We start from the raw sequence: 18,891 nt of genomic DNA on the forward strand, positions 1-18,891 counted from the left end.
CATGGTAAGAGCAATGGATGGCCGGCACCATCTTAAAAAATGGCACAGGCCATCCATTGCTCCTTCCATGTGATAGGGGCCAGCCAATGGCAATGTTAGCCCCTGTCACATGGTAAGAGCAAAGGGCTATCGGCACCATTTTGATTAGTGGCAGCCGATGGCCTGAGAGCGGGAAATCATTCCTGGGACCCCCGCTGGACCACCAGGTACTTTAGAAAGGTTTTGGGGGGGTCAGGAGGGTGGGGGATTGTAAATAATTAGATCTAAAGGATCAGGGTGGGTTTGGAGGGGTTTTTTTTCTGTGTGCCCTTTCTCCCCCCCCCCCCCTCAAAAATGATAAGAAAACCACAGGAAAATTTTGTGGGATTTTCCTATCTAATTTGGGGACCCCCGATACATGACGGATTAGAAAATATCATATGATATTTTCATCTGTCAAAAAAATGATGTACATCCCTAGTGGCTATGTTTAGTGTGTTGTAATTCCTCCCGTGGCCAGAGCCACAGGAGGCTTCTTACCTCTCCAGCCAGTCAGCCCCAACGCCATTTTGCCCAAGCCCACAGCATGGTGCCGCCGTCGCTCCCTCATGGGCGTGGCCCTGAGGCCGCCGAAGCCGGGGTCTCTCCCGCGGCATGGAGCCACCCTCACCGGGATTCTCTCGCAGCAGGAGTGCCGCCGTTGCCTCTCTCCTCTTCAGCGGCAGGGAAGCTGCTTCCAGGGTCGGGGCCTGCCTGCAGGCCAGCCCTCCTCTCAGTGTCATCAGCGGTGGGACGCCACTGTCCAGGGTCCTGCTTCTTGTTCCTGCTCCTCCTAGGGGGCAGGCCCATGGCTTTCTCCTCTTCTTAAAGGGATAGTGGAAGTGAGATCCTCCTGGCCCTTCTGTGGACTCCTCCCTGGTCGTTGTCCTTCTCTGCCCTATAAAAGGGCTCTTCGTTTATTCACTCGGGGTCTTGGCAAGGAGTTAGTCATCTGGGACTAGTCCTCTGCTTCCTCTTCCTGCCCGGCATTCCTGGTCTCTGAATTCCATGTCTTGTCTTCCTAGTGGTTTTAATGTTTCGTCTTCCAAGTGGTCCTGATGTTCCATCTTCTGAGTGTTCCGTCTTCCAAGTGTTCCTAACGTCCTTGTCTCCTTTGCTGCACAAGTCTGATCCCGGCTTTTAACCTCCTTTCACTGAGTCCCGCTTCAGTGCTCTGGCTCAGAGTCCCATCTCTGGGTACCTGGCTCTGAGTCCCATTTTCCGAGCTTCTTCCTTGAACTGTGTCTGGGTCTTCGGAGCTCCTTGCTCTTGCCTCCGTCTCCTCAATATGTGAGTTCCAAGTCATCTTCTTCATTTCAAGATCCAAGCTCCAGTGCCTTTGGCCTTCATCTACCTTGCGCCCTGCCTCATGTCCGGCCTGCCACCTTTGCTGCTTCCTGTGGCAGGTCCGAAAGGGCTTGGAGTAGTCGGAGGACCACTCAGAGGCCAACCTTGTGTGGTTGGTGTCACCAAGGCATGCAGGTCGGCAGGGGACTGGCCATCTCCACTCCCAGACGAAGTACGTCTTACCACAGGGGTACACACCTCTCGCCCCCTAGCGCTCTTCCCGTCCCAGCGCAACATAGTGGTTGCCATGTTGCCAGATAAGCCAGTATGTGGGCAATGGGCATAATAGGCCGGCGCTACTTAGCCAGATAACAACTGGATAAGTGCCAATATTCAGACTTATTCGGTTAAGTTAATCAGATAAATTAGACCTGCCATAGAGTAGGTCTAACTTAGCTGCATATAACTTATCTGGCTAAGTAGTGCTGAATACAGGGATATTCAGCAGCAATGGATGGCCCGCGCCATTTTTTAAGATGGCGCCGGCCGTCCATTGCTTTTACCATGTGACAGAGGCCTGCCAATGGCACCGATAGCCCCTGTCACACGGTAAGGGCAAAGGGCCATCAGCGACATTTTGATTACTGGCAGCCGATGGCCTGAGAGAGAGAGATCGCTCCCGGGACCCCCGCTGGACCACCAGGGACTTTTGGAAAGTCTTGGGGGGGTCGGTCGGGCAAGTCTTGGGGGGTCTGGAGTGTGGTGGGTTGTAAACCGTTGTGACGGTTCCCACCAAACGACGGTATAGAAAAAAAAATGTTAAATAAATAATTACATTTATTTATTTATTTATTTATTTATTTATAATTTTTTATATACCGCCGCTCATCAAAGATATCACGTCGGTGTACAGTGAACAGGAACTTACGCCGGAGCGTTATACATTTAACAGGGTTATATAAGTGTTATACATTTTAACAAAGGTAAGTATATAAATATTTAAACATAAAACAAGTAGAATCTTTTAAAAACAGAACTATCATTTAGGTGTAACTTAACTGAGCTGAGATAAACAGAAGTGGAAATTAGAGGGATTTTAGGAAATTAGGTATGAGGTTAGGGACAGGGTAGGAGGAGATAGAGTTCTAAATTAGAGGTGATAAGTAGGGGGAGAAAGCGCTTGGAATGCAATTAAGAGCAATTCTGAAGGGTTGGGGTGGGTTTGGGGTTTGTTTTTTGTTTTTTTACAACCCCCCCCCCCCCCCCCCCCCCCCGTCTGCCTCCCCGGGTTTCAGCTTTGTTTCGGGGGGGGCAGACGAAATAAAATCAGCCTGAACCGCGGGAAAGCGAAATTTCCCGCGGAGGGCCGATAACGAAGGCCAAACTAAAAGGTTTGGCCGAATCACATCTATAATGCTGAATATCTGGCCCTTGGTGTTTACCCATAGATCTTATGGGCCTGTGCTATTATAGCTGCAGTTTTACCAGATCTATTTAATAAGATTTTGGATTGTGATTGTCAAAACCCCACATGTGTGTGTATATTTATGTGTGGGTATGTGTGTATATTTTTTCCAAGGCTTATGGTCATGATTCAGTATGAAGAATTTTGCCCCCAACTCTAATTTCAACATTGCTACCTCAAAAATTAATTTAAGTTCAAATACCATTACCTTTTCTTTCCTCATGGGCATGTACAGTATGTACAAAATTACAGCTATCTCCTGAAATGGAGACAATACCTTTTAAATTAATAGTTGTTATTTTCTGAAAGGGGAAAGCTGCCACTCTACCTCTTGTAGAACTAACCAGGGACATATTGTGGAGGTACACAGCTTTTTCATGGGCTCCAGACAAGTTTGGAGCATGAGAAGGAGGAAAAAGACAGGCTGTTGCTGCATGCCAGCTTCTGAATCCTAGTGAAGATAAGTGTTAACTTAGAAGGTACTTTCTCTATTTGGGGGTGTATGACAATGCTCTGTAAACTTAGGGCTCAATCTTCAACATACTGAGAGATGCATCAAATCATGGTATGGCTCTAACACACGTTAAACAGTGTATGTTGCATGATATATGCTGTTTATCATGCGATATAAGCCTATCACAGTGATATTGCAAAATATACATGATATTTTGCATAGCCCTGCTCATATTCCCTCCTCTGTTACAATGAGCTACTTTGCATGTGATTTGCATGCATGAATTTTGCAAAGCATGGATTTGCAAAATTGGTTTATTTGATGATGCTCTACCATTAATTGATAAAGGAGAAGGGGCATTATTGGTTTTGTTGGATCTCTCTTCAGCGTTTGATGTAGTAAACCACCAACGTTTTTTGAGATGTGAATTATTAGGTATTGGTGGTTTTGTTTTGAAATGGTTGGGACACTTTTTAACAAGGAGAAAGTAAGTAGTGTTTTTTCAGAATAATTTTTCTGTCATGATTGAAGTTGGAGTTGGAGTTGGAGTACCGCAGAGCTCCTCTATCTCACTGATACTGTTTAATATTTTTATGAGCAGTATTGGTGAGATTATTCGGAATGCTGGGTATTGTCCGTATATTTATTTATTTATTTATTTAAACATTTTATATACCGATTGCCGTTTACACATCGTATCAGTTTACAGATAACATATGGAAGGCCACAGAAAGGAGGCACATCCATTACATGGAACATTATTTATGCAGATGATATCCAGATCCTTGTGCTCTTGGGACCAAATAAGGAAGCTGATTATGAACGACTGTTATCCTGTCTGGATTCAGTGAAAAAATGGTTTTCAGATAGTAAATTGGTATTGAATCCTAAGAAAATGGAAATTCTGTTTTTGGGAAATAATAAATTTGATTTCCTATTGAAGAGGATGGATGTGGAGATTTTTCCAAAGGGGGAGATTAAATCTCTTGGAGTACTATTAGATTCAGCTTTGAATTTAGAAAAACACATTTCTTTATTATGAGGAAATGTTATTTGAGAATCAAATTACTTAAACAAATTAGACCATTTTTGGATGTGATAATATTGAGAGCTGTAGGTTTTGCTTTAGTTCTTTCATAGATCGATTATTGCAATGCTTTATTCTCGGGATTGCCTATAAGAACTATGCGAAAGCTGCAGATTATTCAGAATATGGCAGCTCGCATAGTAACTTGAAGTTCCAGGAGAACCCTGTTGCACACCCCGTCCGCATCCGGCCCATGCACGGGCCTGCTCACCTCTCTGGTTCCACGGCAGGTCCCGGGTTGGCCTCCCTAGTGGCAGCTGCGAGCTCTTCCAGGTCCTGGCGTCCTGTGGCGGCGGTCGCCAGGCCTTCCACTGCGCACCAGGCCTCACATTGGAGTTCGGCACCTTCCGTGGTGTTGGCCATGCCCCTACGCGTACGCGGACCGCCCGGCCTCTTGTAGGGCCAGGTGCGGGTTCTAGCTCTGCGGCACGCCCTGATTGATTGCCTGATATAAGGAAGTCCCTGCCTGCACTTCCTTGCCTTGGCAATCGGGTTAGTATTGTGCTAGATTGTCACTGCGTTCTGAGCCTTGTTCCAGTCTTGTTCCAGTCTCATTCCAGGATCCTTCTGTTCCAGCCTTGTTCCTGCATCCTTCCGTTCCAGTGTCCTCTTGTTCCTGTTTTTGTCTGTCGTCTCCCCAGGTAGTACCTTCGGACTGTCTTACTGGTACTGACCTCGGCTTGCTCCTTGACTCTCCTGCCTGCTGCCTGCCTTCTGACCTCGGCCTGCCTGTGACCTCGTCTGACCTCCAAAACCTGACCTCTGCATTGTTGACCACTCCTCGGACTGACCCTCGAATTCTGACCTCTGCCTTATTGACCACGTTTCCAGATTCTGGCTCTGTTCCTTGCCTTGTCATTGCCTACGCTGTTCTGTCCTCCTTGCTTCATCTGACCTCCAGTCTTGAACCCAATCATGCTCCTCTCCTGTTTGTGGGCACGCCTGTCTATCATCTCTCCAGGAGACCCTGCGAGGCCCACCTAAGTCCAAGTGGCCCGGGTCCCTATGGGCTCAACCTAGAGGGACTGCAGGCTTCCAGTGGTGAAGCTCATCCCAGCCTCTGTCACATCCAGTGCTCCGCCCCCTGGGGGCAGGTGCTTCCTGGTCCCTACCAGAGAGCCGTTCTCCACTGCTCCAGATCAAGGGTCCACCCCCGACCACAACAAACCCCCACAGGGCAGCTACTACTGAAATTACATCGGTTACCGGCGAGATCTATGTATAAGTTTAAGAATTTGACTTTGGCTTTTAAAACCCTGAAAAGAATTGGTTCACAACAATTGAAGAATTGTCCTTGTTGGTAAAGACCTAGCAAATGTTTAAGGTCCCAGAAAGGCTGTTTTCTAAGGGTTCAGGATGTCAAAATGTTCCAGCATGCCCCCCTGAAGGCAAGATCATTCACCGGAAAAATTCCCAATCTCTGGAGCAACTTATCGCTTAGTCTGAGAGAAGAGATAGATCTTTTGAAATTTAGAAAAGTTTTGAAAACCTGCTTGATGAATGAAATTGTTTAGTAAATAGAAGGTCTTGGTAGAGAGGAATTAAAAAATTTGCCCAGAAGTATTGAGGATGTTATTATGTATTTTGATCCTATGTGTTTTCTAATTCTATATATTATGTTTTGAACTATGTTGTAAATCGCTTAGGAAAATATTTTCTATTGGGCGATAAATAAATGATTTCAAATAAAAAAAACAACTAAATAAATAAATAAATAAATTAAAAAAAAGACGATCTGATGTTAGTAACATAATGTGGCTGACTTAGAAATTTGTAAGCTGTGTTAACAACATCTCCTGATGTGGGTCTCGAGGCTCCCACATTAGATTTAAAGGGCCATGCAAAAAATAAATAAAGAAAACCTGCTCAAAAAAGAAAAAAGTGTGTGTGGGTGAAAGTTGATTCCCTACTCACCTTGGGGCCACTACCAGCAACAGCTCTGATAACTAAAAGTAAAAAAATATTAGAGGCAGTCACACAACGACTGCCTCCCACCCCTCCAATCTCTAAGATGGCCATTATGGCCAAAGTGCCCCCCATTCTTCCACTCAAAAAAATGGTAGCATTCATTCCCCCCATGAATCGACTCCCCCCGCCCTAATCCCCAAAATCCATAAAATTACTTAGGTCTATAGTGGGAACCCCTTGACCCCTTTCCCCCTGGACCCTCCAAGTAGGAATAAAGGGTTGGCTTCTAGTGGGGGGCCACATCCAGCATCCCCACCCCCATCTCCCCGATCCCCATCTCACACCCCCATACATCTGAAGAACAATTTGCCACCAGCAAAAGGAATTGGGATGCTTTCTTGCCCCGAGTCAGGTCATGGTGCTGACCCAACCTTGCCCTAGTCACATGACTGGGGCAAGGTCCAGGTATTGGATCTTGCCCCCCTTCCCCCCAGAGGGGAGTGCCACAGCAGATGGCTTAGTCCAATACCCTGACATCTTCAATATGTCCTCTGCTGGGAGGAGCATCAATCTCGTGAAGTGACCATAGACCTCTTTACACAGATAATAATAGGATTTGGGGATATGCCATAACTAACTGGTAGCAGATTTAAAACAAATTTAATAATGTATTTTTTTCAATCAGCAAACAAGCTGTGGAAATGGTTGCCAGTAGTATATCTGGGTTTAAAAAAGGTTTGGATGAAGTTCTGGAGGATGTCCATTAACAACCATTAGCCAGGTGGGATATGCTATCTCTTACTGCTGAGAGATCAGGGAGTGAATCTTACCACTGGCATCTGCTGGATTCTTTCAAGTGACACAGATTGCTCACTGTCAGAGACAGGATGCTAAGCCAAATCAATCATTGGTCTGATCCACTTCTTATGTTCTTAGGTTTCCACTTGTAGAATTAATAATTCAGTTTTATCAAACAGCATGACCACAATTCACATATGTGGCCAGTAAGTTTATCTATGTTGATAGTACAGTTGTCTTCTCCAGCATGGTTGATATTTCTACACTGACTCTGTCAGCAAGGGGTAGATTTGCCATGAAGAGCCCTGAAAATTAAAGACAGAACTTTAAAGAATATCTGCCAGCCAATGAAGACTAGCCAAAACTGGGGAGATATTGCGCTCGGGGGTGGACCCTTGGCCTGGGGCAAGGGTGGAATGGCTCCTGAAAGGGAACAGGAGGTAACTGGCCCCAGGGGGCGGAGCACTGAAGGAGGCAGAGGCTAGGTAGCGCTTCACCACTGGAAGCCCGAGGTCCCCATGGGAGGAGCCCGTAGGGACCCGGGCCGCTTGGACTTAGGTGGGCCTCACAGGGTCTCCTGGGAGAATGATAGTCCGGCGTGCCCACAGACACAGAAGGAGAGCGGTCAGGTTCGAGCTGGAGCAGGGAGAACCAGAACAGAGTTGGTGACGAAAAGGCGAGGAACAGAGCCAGAATCTGGAGGTGTGGTCAGGCAGGCGAAAGGTCAATGTCCATCGGTCAGTTCGAGGAGTGGTCACCGAAGCAAGGGTCAGACACTGGAGGTCAGATGTAGTCAAAGGCAAGCAGAGGTCCTTGAGGCAGGCGGCAGACAGACGAGTAGATCAGGAACAGACTGGGTCTTGAGGCAGGTGGCAGACAGTCAGACGAGTCAGGAACTAGCTGGGGTCATAGACAGGCAGCAGACAGGCAGGCAGTTCAGGAACAAACTGAGGTTAGTACCAGAAGTCAGTCCACTACCTGGGAAGGCAGATAGACGAACACAGGAACAGGCAGGTCTCAGGAACGAGGATACAGGAACAAGTCAGGAACGGAACTGGATGTTGAGTCCATCAGTCTTCGACGGCTTTGCTCCGCCTACCTCTCTCTACTTTCGGCTCCTCACACTCACCATGGACTGATGGCCGGTGCGGCGTCTGCTTGCCATTCTCTCTGGCGTCCCCGGACTGGCTTTGGTGCTACCTCCCACCATTCTCCTTCAAGGTACCTCTAGGGCGTGCGCGCATGCTGCCCTCATCTTTAACTCTACTTTGGCGCGAACCTCAGGGTCGTCCCCCTGTTCTGACGTCATGACTTCCGGGTATATCTGCCTATATTCCTGGACCCCCGCTGGAAAGCAGTTAGCATAGCTTGGTTTAAAAATGGTTTAGAGAAGTTCCTGGAGGAAAGGTCCATAACCATTATTATCCTTGTAAGCTTGGGAAAACTACTGCTTATCCCTAATGAGCAAGGATTAGATCAATTCTCTGGGATCCTGCCAGGTACTTGTGACCTGGATTGGCTACTGTTGGAGACAGGGTGCTGGACTTGATGGACCTTTGCTCTGATCCAGTATGAAATGTCTTATATTTCTTGTGCAACTACAATCCCCAGTCAATATTAGATTGTGATCACTCTCTTCCACCTTATTGGGTTCTAGGCTAGGACTCTCTGAATGTATTTCCCAAAAGCCTGCTGCTTCCTGTTGCCCTGGGTCTATAGTCACCAGCAACTTCCTGTTCTCTTTTTCTCTTTTCCTAAATGCAGAATTCAGGGCAGGGTCCATTTCACAACTCCCTCTATCTTCCCAATAGGCTGACTGTTCTGTCTCTCTGGTCTGCTTCTATCTGTATGAAGTCCTTGCTTCTTCACACCTGTGCATTGGATTTTTAATTGAAATGATGGGGATTTAACATGAATGAATATATTTTACTGTCTGCTGTTAGAATTGACTGTCTTCCAGCTTTCTTGTGCTGGTGAACCAATATCTTTCTTCTCCATCATCCTGTCTAGCTGACTTGTCATCAAGACATTGAGGTGTCTATGGATATTCTATCAATAAACCTTTATCCTCTTTGCCACAGTCAGAAATATTAAAGATATGCATTTGTTTCATTACTTTATGTGGATATTTTGTAATGCACATACAATTGTATTTACATGCATAAAATGGATTTTATATGCATATGTGAACACACATACACTCACACACACACACACATATATATATATATATATATATAATGCATTTTGTGTATAGGAACTAATGAAACAAAAAACAAAATTATAAAGCACAACACAAAGAAAAAAACAAGAAAAACAAAATTATTTTTTTCCATGCACACTCCAGCAAATAAGTAATTTCACCAAATATAAGTGAAGTGGAACTCAGGAAGAGGAAAACAAAAAAGAAGGAATCAAACAAAACACATTTTAAATGCTACATTGCCTGTAGTCAGACAGAAGTAATTCAGCATGAAAGGATTCAGTAAAATAGGGACATTTTGCATAATTAAATAAGTGCTTTTAGCCACTTTAGAAAGGAAAGTTTACGCGAATGACCTGTGCCAAATTGAGAAAGAGGGAATGGATATGCAATTCAGTGATGTATGCATCCACCCCCTGTAAAACAGAACTGATATAGTTTACATCATGATGCTAAACAATAATGGAGCAGAGGTTCCTCTCTTTAATAACAATTGCATCGTTAATATAATACAAAATAACTGTAAATGGAATAGTCAATTTGCACAATTAAATTTTGCAGCAGGAATGATAAGACTATGCTAAGCATTCAGTACACAAATTGCTTTTAAGACATTTCTCTTGTAGACCACACACACACACACACACATATGCATATATATAGTATGTATTTATATATTTTAAATATATTTTAGTGCATCAGGACACTTACAAATGTCTGGAAGAATTTAGTAGTTGTTTCCAGTTAGCTGAGCATATTATTGCAGTAACAGACTTCCCCCTCTGTCTTGCCAGCATGGCCAGCCAATGGCATGCCTTCAAGTTGGGATGACTAGTGGAGCAACATGATAGGCCATAAATTAAACATTTAAAAAAAAATCTGAAGATTCCTTTTCATTACATTTGCAATTGCATAAATCAAAGAAGAATATCAAATCTTATGATTTGTATTGAAAATGAACATGATTTTTCCCCATCTCCTCTTCCAAGTAAACATTTCAGTAGCTTGGATAAAAAAACAAAATCTAGATGAGGACGAAAATGACAAAATAAATATTGTGGAAATGGAATCTCCAAGTTGCCTTGGCATATGCAAATAAGCTGCATCATAAAACAGAACCATATTCCCTGGAAATTGAGAACCTGGTCAGTTTGGACCACACCGATTCATATGATCAAAGTATTGCCCACTCTTATCTTAGCAACAGATCATTAATAATATCTCATCAGTCATCTGCAAAGGGCTGGATTTATGGGCTGGTGAAAAGACATTTCATGAAACCAATTCTAAGAACATAAGAAATTGCCATGCTGGGTCAGACCAAGGGTCCATCTAGCCCAGCATCCTGTTTCCAACAGAGGACAAACCAGGCCACAAGAACCTGGCAATTACCCAAACACTAAGAAGATCCCATGCTACTAATACAATTAATAGCAGTGGCTATTCCCTAAGTAAATTTGATTAATAGCCGTTAATGGACTTCTCCTCCAAGAACTTATCCAAACCTTTTTTGAACCCAGCTACACTAACTGCACTAACCACATCCTCTGGCAACAAATTCCAGAGCTTTATTGTGTGTTGAGTGGAAAAGAGTTTTCTCCAATTAGTCTTAAATGTGCTACTTGCTAACTTCATGGAATGCCCCCTAGTCCTTCTATTATTTGAAAGTATAAATAAATGATTCATAGAAACATAGAAACATAGAAATGATGGCAGAAGAAGACCAAACTGCCCATCCAGTCTGCCCAGCAAGCTTCACGCTTTTTTTTTCTTCTCATACTTATCTGTTTCTCTTGGCTCTTAGTAACCTTTAGGTTCAATTTCCCTTCCACCCCCACCATTAATGTAGAGAGCAGTGTTAGAACTGCATCTAAGTGAAATATCTAGCTTAATTAGTTAGGGGTAGTAACCGCCGCAATAAGCAAGCTACACCCATGCTTATTTGTTTACCCAGACTATGTAATTCAGTCCTTGTTGGTTGTTGTTTGTATATAGATCCACTTTTTTTCATTCCCCCTGCCATTGAAGCAGAGAGCTATGCTGGATATGCATTGAAAGTGAAGTATCAGGCTTATTTGGTTTGGGGTAGTGACCGCCCTAACAAGCAAGCTACTCCCCACTTTTTTGTGAATGCAAATCATTTTTTCCACATTTCCTCTTGCCGTTGAAGCTTACAACAATGTTGGAGTCGCATTAACCGTGTGTATGTTTATTGAATAAGGGTATTATCTCCAGGTAGTAGCCGTCATTCCCGCGAGCCACCCACTCTTCATTCACGTCCTCTAGACTTTATGGATCCACAGTGTTTATCCCACGCCCCTTTGAAGTCCTTCACAGTTCTGGTCTTCACCACTTCCTCCAGAAGGGCATTCCAGGCATCCACCACCCTTTCCGTGAAGAAATACTTCCTGACATTGGTTCTGAGTCTTCCTCCTTGGAGCTTCAAATCGTGACCTCTGGTTCTGTTGATTTTTTTCCGACAGAAAAGGTTTGTCGTTGTCTTTGGATCATTAAAACCTTTCAAGTATCTGAAAGTCTGTATCATATCACCTCTGCTCCTCCTTTCCTCCAGGGTGTACATATTTAGATTTTTCAATCTCTCCTCATAAGTCATTTGATGAAGACCCTCCACCTTTTTGGTTGCCCTTCTCTGGACCGCCTCCATCTTGTCTCTATCTCTTTGGAGATATGGTCTCCAGAACTGAACACAGTACTCCAGGTGAGGCCTCACCAAGGACCTGTACAAGGGATAATCACTTCCCTTTTCTTACTCGATATTCCTCTCTCTATGCAGCCCAGCATTCTTCTGGCTATAGCTATCACCTTGTCACATTGTTTCGCAGGCTTCAGATCATTAGACACTATCACCCCAAGGTCTCTCTCCTGCTCCGTGCACATCAGCCTTTCTCCCCCCATAAAATACAGTTCATTCGGATTTCCACTCCCCATATGCATGACTCTGCATGTCTTGGCGTTGAATCTCAGCTGCCATATCTTCGACCACTCTTCCAGCTTCCTTAAATCCCATCTCATTCTCTCCACTCCTTCCGGTGTGTCCACTCTGTTGCAGATCTTAGTGTCATCCGCAAACTATAACATTATCTTCTATCCCGTTCGCAATGTCGCTCACAAAGATATTGAACAGGACCAGTACCAACACCGATCCTTGCGGTAAACCAATTAAAACCGCTCTCTCTTCAGAGAGAGTTCCATTTACCATCACACATTATCTTCTGTCCATCAACCAGTTTGCAATCCAGGCCACCACCTCGACACTCACTCCTAAGCTTCTCATTTTATTCACCAGTCTCCTATGCGGGACTGTATCAAAAGCTTTGCTGAAATCCAAGTAGATGACATCGAATGCTCTTCCTTGATCCAGTTCCTTGGTTACCCAGTCAAAAAAGTCAATCAGATTTGTCTGACAGGATCTTCCCCTGGTGAATCCATGCTGCCTCTGGACCAGCAATTCTCCCAACTGTAGATAGTTCATTATTCTCTCTTTCAACAGTGACTCCATTACTTTTCCCACCACCGAAGTGAGGCTAACCGGTCTGTAGTTACCAGCCTCTTCTCTGTTCCCACTCTTGTGAAGCGGGACCACCACCACTCTTCTCCAATCACTCAGCACCTCTCCCGTTTCTAGGGATCTATTGAACAGGTCACACAGTGGACCAGCCAGCACATTTCTGAGCTCCCTTGAATGAGTATCGCAACTATATCCTTTTTGAGATGTGGCGACCAGAACTGACTCAGTATTCAAGGTGCGGTCTCACCCTGGAGCGATATAGAAGCATTATGACATTTTCCGTTTTATTAACCATTCACATCTACTCATTCAAGACTTCTCATGATCTTAAAGACCTCTATCATATCCCCCTTAGCCGTCTCTTCTCCAAACTGAACAGCCCTAACCTCTTCAGCCTTTCCTCATAGGGGAGCTGTTCCATCCCCTTTATCATTTTGGTTGCCCTTCTCTGTACCTTCTCCATCGCAACTATTTCCTTTTTGAGATGTGGCGACCGGAACTGACAAAGTATTCAAAGTGCGGTCTCACCATGGAGCAATATAGAGGCATTATGACATTTTCCGTTTTATTAACCATTCCCTTTCTAATAATTCCTAACATTGTTTGCTTTTTTGACTGCTGCAGCACACTGAGCCGACGATTTTAAAATATTATCTACTATGATGGCTAGATCTTTTTCCTGGGTGGTAGCTCCTAATATGGAACCTAACATTGTGTGATATATATTGTACATGAATTCCTACATTTAGGCCTAGATTCACTAATACTGCCGGGCTCTTTGAATCGCGCGGTACAGGGGGGTGGAGGGGCGAAGTGGGGGGGCGGGACTGCGAAAGCCAGCAGCGATTGCACCGCACCCAATAGCACCAATCATAAAAGGTGGTGCTATTGGGCGCAAAATTGGCAGCGAAAAGGATTCTTACCTTTTTGCTGTTTGCGATGTCTTCATGTCATCTGCCCCAGTACCGCCCCGACTCCTCCTGTTCCGGTCTTGACACTGTCCCAGTTTAGTGATCGTATGCAAAAAGAGACTTTTCGCATGTGAAAAGTCCCTTTTCGTGTGCGATCGCTTTGGAAAATGACCCCCTTAATAGCATTTTGGATGATCTACTGCTTCATTTTTGTCTCCAATACATTCATTGATCACTGAAATAAACAGTACATTGTTATTATAGGTTGTAGTAGAAAATTATTTAAACAATTTTGTTATCTGAGATGTTTCCCTAGTCTAGGACATCACTTAGGTGTAAGAGCTGAAGTCTAAGTCAAGAGGAGTTATCTTATGATGATGCTCACTGTCAAAGGCGCTATCATTGTTAGAAGATTGTGGTTCCAGTTCTTTTTCCATGTTGGCTTCTAGCCCTTGCTTGGCCATGGTTCTGCTAAAAGTTTCATTTTGCGGTGGATCTCCACTGATAGTTAATGCAGGTCAGAGATTGAATCTGCTTAGCTGTGCCAAATGTTCCATCTTCTAATCCATGTTACAATGAAAATTGGACCTTCAGAAGAAAATGTCATCCCCCCACCCCAGCCTTGAAATTCAAGCATTATAACTACTTGCCAATCATGTTTTCACCATATGTGGAAGTATATTTCCTACTGTAGCCCTTGTGGTGGATGAGTCAGAAAATGTGATAGGCAAACTGAGCCAAGGCTGAGCTGAACAATCTGACATGGCTTAAACAGCCAAATAGGAGCCAAAGCAATTATTTTAGCATAGAAAAAACATCAGATAAACCTCACCAAAATTAAAATAAATTAATGTTTGGGCATATCTGTGGTTGGATTTATCCTTTGCATATTATTTTTCCTTCCATCTAAGATCTCCATTTTCAAAGGTCTGTTTTTCCATACTGGCAGAAATTCCTTTGAAATGTGCCTCCATTATAACTAATTCAGTTATATTTGGATATCTAAAGAGGCATGTGAGGTCTTCAAAGCTCATGTACTATAATAGTGTTTGTTGTTCTTTTTAAAGATATCATAAAACACACAACTCAGGGATTCTCCAGGATGAACACCATACAATAACTCTGCATTATTCATACGGGGGGAAAGTCACTGAGTGGTGAAAGTCACCGAGTGGTGAAAATAGATTTCAAAATTTAGCTAGCTAATTTTAGCCAAATTTCCAGCTTATTCTAACCAGCTATGTTTTCAGCTGAAAGTTAACCTAAATCTAGCCAAGTAAAATGTGACTGGCTAGCTTTAGGACTGCTATCTGTTTCAACTGGGAATTGCCTGGATAGATCGCCAGGTAGCACAGAAAATTCGGACTGTTCAGGGAAATGAAACAATCCCGCCCCTTCAAAAAATTTGCATTCGTGCAGTGCAGTAACAAGATTATCACATGTGTTACGGTGTTAATGCACGCGTTTAGGAGTTATCATGTGTGTTAACGCCATAACGCAGTTTGATGAATGATCCTGAAAGTTAGCCAGTTTAAATTTTGCCAACTAACTGTGACTGTGGCGGTCCCGAGTCCTCTGGCACAGAGGCCATGCCAAGGAATGGCGCGCCGGCAGCTGGCCGGTGTGCGCAAGATACGCCTGCCTTAGGCAGGCGTAAAAATTGAAATAAGGTAGTGGGATTTAGGTAGGGCTGGGGGGTGGGTTAGATAGGGGAAGGGAGGGGAAGGTGGGGGGAGCGAAAGAAAAGTTCCCTCCAAGGCCGCTCCGATTTTGGAGTGGCCTTGGAAGGAACGGGGAAAGCCATCAGAGCTCCCCTCGGGCACAGTGTGCACCTCCTTGTGCGCGCCGACCCCGGATTTTATAACATGCGTGCGGCAGCACACGCATGTTATAAAATGGGGGCTACATTTGTGTGCACTACCCGGCGTGCACATTGGGTAGTGCGCACAAATGTACCCCGCGCGCGTAAGATTAAAAATCTGCCCCATAATTTTCTATTTCCGAAAGTATGCACGTAAATATGCCTGCATCAAGTTATACCTTCTCGGGAGTCGCTGTAACTTTGTGCATGCATATCCACGTGTGTACCCAGTGCAATTTTCAAAATGGATTTAAGTGTATAAATCTGCTTTGAAAATTTGGGCTAATCTCTGCTAGTAAAAAGTGCTGTCAGACTTTAGCTCTATGTGGATAGTTATAAAATGACCCTCTCTAGATATAACTGAGTATTGGTAGAAGTGAAAGTTTTATATGTCACAGGTACAGTGTTTTGGCAGTGCTGTTTTGAATCCATATTAGTCTGACATAAGCAAGCTATTAATTGGACCTTTATCAACTGGTAGGGAAGTCCAAATTTCCTGCATACCATTTTGAATCCATGTTCAGATTTGTGAATATTTAACTTTCACCCACTACAAAAAATATTGAGAAAAATATGTAGACCTACACACAGAAGAAATTTGCTATATAGACAAAGGCAATCTGGAAATCATGACAACACAATTAATAATTCAAAAAATATTTCAAATCAATATCAGAAGAATTAACCCTTTTAAAATACAAATGATGTAGGTAAACATCTATCAACCACAAAATGTCTTGCACTAAAAATTGTTGTACAATGAAATATAGGGGTAGATTTTCCACATAAGCATGCCGTGTCCATTTGCTCGTACTTCCCGGCGCGCACACATGGTCGCACCGATTTTCTACCCAAGCTGAAGTAAGTTGCAAGCGCCAGCAGCAGGCTGGCACGCAATGTTCTGAGACAGCAAACAATGGCACTATCCCAGCCCGCCTCCCCCCACCCGGCACTTGTGCGCATACTGGGCTTTACGCGCGTGACCGGGCCTTCTGGAAAATTGGCTCAGCGCGCGCAAGGCCCGGCCACTCGCATAAAGGCCTGAATTTACGTACGCAGCTGGTGGAAAATCTACCCGATAATGTTTTTGAACTGAGTTTACTGAATAAATCTTATACTATAACAATCATAAAATAAAAATTGAAATATCTGAAGAATACCCTTATGAATTTCCTAAATAAATCCTTTACAGGAATTATGAAACAAATTCATAAAAAGTATTATTAATACTATTTACCATATACAATTCCCAACTTATGCAGGAACTTCATATAATATTTAAAAAAAATACCTCTATAATAAATTTTCTAAATAAATCCCTTACAAAACCAAGACATTTGTAAAAATTATTTTTATAAGAATTATTTTTATAAGAAAACTGCCCACTCCACCTCCTGATTCAGTTCGCTAGATTCCAAAATGCCCCAGTTAAAAATAAATAGAGTCATTCATCAAAATGCGTTATGGTATTAACGCACGCGATAACGCATTAATGCACGCGTTAATGCCATGAAGCATGTGATAATCATGTTACCTCATGGTAGGAATGCAAAATTTTTGAAGGGGCGGGATTGGGGAGGGGTTTGGGTGGGATTAATTAAAATGAGGGCCAATATTACACTGTGCGATAGCATAATGCGTGCTATTGTATGTTTTTAACACCAGAAATAACTACACCTTTTTTCCTGGTGTTAAGCTGCATTAAAGATTGCAAATTGCATTTTGGCAATTTCTGCGCTTCGAGAGGGGAGTGGAGTGGTGAAGAGGGAGCTTCTGGGGAGGCTGTCATGCTATTCAGATGGACTGAACCAAATCACAGTGAACCTAGAAGATGTGGTAGGCCTGATTGACAAATTGAAGAGTAGTAAATCACCTGGACTGGATGGTATGCACCCCAGAGTTCTGAAGGAACTCAAAAATGAAATTTCAGACCTATTACGGTAGTAAAAATTTGAAACCTATCATTAAAATCATCCATTGTACCTAAGATCCCAATATTTAAAAAGGGCTCGAGGGGCAATCTGGGAAACTACTAGAGATGTGAATCGGAACCGGAATCGGTTTGGTTCCGGTTCTGATCCAAATCTTACAATTTTTATAGTCCGGCACGATTGGTTTTTGTTTATCGGCTGCGCCCAAGCCGATAAACAAAAAACCCACCCTGACCCTTTAAAAATGACTCCTTTGCTTCCCAAACCCCCCCAAAACTGTTTTAAAATTACCTGGTGGTCCAGTGGGGGCGCGGGGAGCGATCTCCCGCTCTCAGGCCATCAGATGCACTAATAAAAATGGTGCCGATGGCCCTTTGCCCTTACCATGTGACAGGGTATCCGTGCCATTGGCCGGCTCCTGTCACATGGTAGGAGCACTGGATGGCCAGCGCCATCTTTAAAGATGGAGATCGCTCCCTGCGCCCCCACTGGACCACCAGGTAATTTTAAAATGTTTTTTTTTTTGGGGGGGGGGGGGGGGTTCGAGAGGGTGGGGGAAGCAAAGGGGTCATTTTTAAAGGGTCGGTGGGTTTTTTTTTTATTGGGCCATCGGCGCCATTTTTATTAGTGGCAGCCAAAAAGAGCAGGAGATCGGTCCCGGGGCTTCCACTGGACCACCAGGTACTCATAAAAAGTTTTTTTGGGGGGGGTTCTGGAGGGTGGGGGAAGGTAAGGGTTTAGTTTTAAAGGGTCGGGGTGGGTTTAGGGGTTGTTTTGGTGTGCCGGTTTTCCCGCCCTCCCCCCAAATAACTCCCGTTAGTGGACACTAACCCATTAACGATTTTTCATGATAAATCGGGGGAATTTCTATTGTATCGTGCACTCTAACGATTTTTGACGATTTAAAAAATATCGGACGATTTTTTTAAATCGTCAAAAAACGATTCACATCCCTAGAAACTACAGACCGGTTAGCCTGGCTTCAGTGCAAGGAAAAATAGTGGAAAGTGTTCTAAATATCAAAATCACAGAACATATAGAAAGACATGGTTTAATGGAACAAAGTCAGCATGGCTTTTCCCAAGGCAAGTCTTGCCTCACAAATTTGCTTCACTTTTTTGAAGGAGTTAATAAACATGTGGATAAAGGTGAACTGGTAGATGTAGTGTACTTGGATTTTCAGAAGGCATTTGACAAAGTTCTCCATGAGAGGCTTCTAGGAAAAGTAAAAAGTCATGGGATAGGTGGCAATGTCCTTTCGTGGATTACAAACTGGCTAAAAAACAGGAAACAGAGAGTAGGATTAAATGGACAATTTTCTCAGTGGAAGGGAGTGGGCAGTGGAGTGCCTCAGGGATCTTTATTGGGACCCTTACTTTTCAATATATTTATAAATGATCTGGAAAGAAAGACGACGAGTGAGGTAATCAAATTTGCAG

Source organism: Rhinatrema bivittatum, chromosome 1 (genome assembly GCF_901001135.1).
Source record: "Rhinatrema bivittatum chromosome 1, aRhiBiv1.1, whole genome shotgun sequence".
NCBI classification, from domain to species: Eukaryota; Metazoa; Chordata; class Amphibia; order Gymnophiona; family Rhinatrematidae; genus Rhinatrema; species Rhinatrema bivittatum.